At 44.2% G+C, this 2424-nt stretch overlaps 1 non-coding gene across 1 annotated transcript; it reads right to left on the reverse strand.

Moving 5' to 3' along the window:
• Window positions 1-1415: 1415 nt before the first annotated feature.
• On the reverse strand, window positions 1416-1542 carry LOC115032506 (small nucleolar RNA SNORA17). Its single transcript, XR_003838168.1, has one exon. It is a non-coding gene; the product is annotated as a small nucleolar RNA SNORA17 (small nucleolar RNA).
• Between the last annotated feature and the right edge of the window lie 882 nt (window positions 1543-2424).

The raw sequence follows: 2424 nt of genomic DNA on the forward strand, positions 1-2424 counted from the left end.
TTCATAGGAACTCACAGAGACTGAAGCAACAAACATGTTCCCAGTATGGGTCTGAGCTATGTCCTTTGTGTAAACCTATGTTTCTGTAACTTGGTGGTCTTATGAGACTCCTTACAAGAGGAGCAGGGGGTGTCACTGTCACTTCTTCCTGTGCTTAAGGCCATTTTCCTCCAACTGGGTTGCTTTGCCCAGCCTTGATATGAATGTTTGTGCCTAGTCTTATTGTTATGTTGTGTTCACGTGATAACCCTAGAATGCCTGATGTTTTCTGAAGGGAAACAGAGAACTGGATCTAGGAAGGAAAAAGAGGGGTTTTTTTTGTTGTTGTTGTTGTTTTTGTTGATTTTTTTCTTTGTCTTATTTTTAGCCTTTTATTGGTTCTTTGTGAATTTCATAGAACACTGTATTGTTCACACATCTACGCTTGCAGAAGTTCACTCTAATGACTTGTTTATTACACCTTTCTGGCTATAGATACTGGAACCTCACTGGGACTCCTGTTGGATATCCTGTTGTTCTCCTGTGTCACAGAGATCCTGTAGCTTTCTATCTGTAGGATCTGGCCCTTTTGCACATCAGCAGTTCATCTACAGGATAGATTTTGGAGTGGGCCTATCCAAAGTCCTGAATCTGGGCATGAAAAGTTTCCAAGCTGGTCACTCCCCACTTGTCCTCACCACTTCCCAACAGACATGAGGCAGGACCCAGGCCACCTGGCCAGGGGCAGGTCACCTCTGCAGCTCTCATGCCTGCAGAAACAGCTCTCAGATGACACCTTGGTGAAGGGTGGAGTCAGTTCTGCACAGCACTCCAGCATCAACATATTCCTGGGTTGCAGCCCAGAACAGGGATGGTCTTTGTTGGTAGCAGACACCTGCTGCTTCAGAATCACAGACCCAGCCATGGCCCCAGGTGGCAGCACCAACCAGTACCTCAGCATGGTCCTGGGTGACATCAGCTTGTTCCTCATTACCCTTGAATCATCATTTCTGCCTATTTTCCTTGTGCCTACATTCTTTTGCTTCTTTTTCTTACATTTCTCCACCATTTACTTGCTCCTCTTGGAGGGGCCTGGAGTCTCTGACTGTCTGGAGTCATCTCAGAAATGGTCTCAAGAGTACTCTGCCCCATTTGTGCACTAATGGTGCAGAGCAGGGCTCATCTTGGGCATTGTTTGCTACCCCAAAAGTGGTCATCTCAGACTCCATTGACTTGTGCAAATAGTTCCAGACAAGTGCCATATGTCTCAGATCACTTCTACCCATGTCCTTCAGTGCCAGGTGGGGTAGTTCTAGTCCCTGGCAGAAAATTAGTGTGGCCTCTTAGCCATAGAACTGGTGGTACTCCTAGGCAATCTCACTGTCCAAGCCCCCTGAAGACATACTGGTGGTCTTCTCAAGCTCTCATTTTCAGGGAAAGTTAGGCTACTACTCATTTAGGTATTCACTGGTCAGAACACTGAGATTAGACTAGCTATCCTCCTCTCTGCAACCTACTGGTGCACATATGACGTAATAGACACACTGGTAATGCTTCTAGGGTTATTTTGTTGTTTGTTTGTTTAATATTAGGTGGGATTTGAAAAAGCCAAGAATATGAACCTATTAATTCACTCTTCATACATGTATATAGGACACTCTATAAGTAAGGGTGAATACAAAAAACGAATTCTTACATGTTACAGAGGAAGTTTATAAACAAAGTTTAGTTTAGTTGCTTTTAAAGGCAGCAGCTTCCTTTCAGTTCTGCAACCATGTGTGTGTGTGTGTGTGTGTGTGTGTGTGTGTGTGTGTTTTGAGTGTGTGTGTGTGTGCAAGTGTACGTGGTTACATGTGTGTGTTTGTGTGAAGCCAAGGTCATTATGTCTATTGTCTCATGTTTGTAAGATGATTGGTCCAGTTGTAAGTGTCATATCCCCCTTACAACTCACAGGAGGATGAAATTAACAGATCACAGGAGCAGTTTGCCTTCCATTTTTTGGCATAAAAGCAGCCCCCTTTTAAACATCTGGGTGGCTATTTTTCATCTAGACTTGGTTGAGATCAGTCCCTCATTCAAAAATCTTGGAACCTGCAGAAGTTTCTTCAGGCTTAGACTTCACCACAGTCTCTAATTTTGACAATTCCTTAAAATCCTCTGCAGTCTTAAAATGCTGATTCCTGAGTCCATTTGTTCAGTCTCTGAGATAGGGTAATTGCTTCCTTACAAGGGGTGGGAGCGGGGGTCACCATCATAGGAGCCACACTCCTGTAGGCTGTGCAGTAGCAGAAACAATGTGATAATGTGATCACTCTGGGCTCCACACTGGCAGTAAGGAGGAAAGAGAAAGGAATATCATGTGAGCATTTCAATGTGTCTGTACCTGTGAGATGTACACAGGAAGGCTGGCAAGCAGAATCTGATTCATTAGGTGTCTTCATGAGA

This window comes from Mus caroli, unplaced genomic scaffold (assembly GCF_978045245.1).
Source record: "Mus caroli unplaced genomic scaffold, Mus_caroli_1 scaffold_1, whole genome shotgun sequence".
NCBI classification, from domain to species: domain Eukaryota; kingdom Metazoa; phylum Chordata; class Mammalia; order Rodentia; family Muridae; genus Mus; species Mus caroli.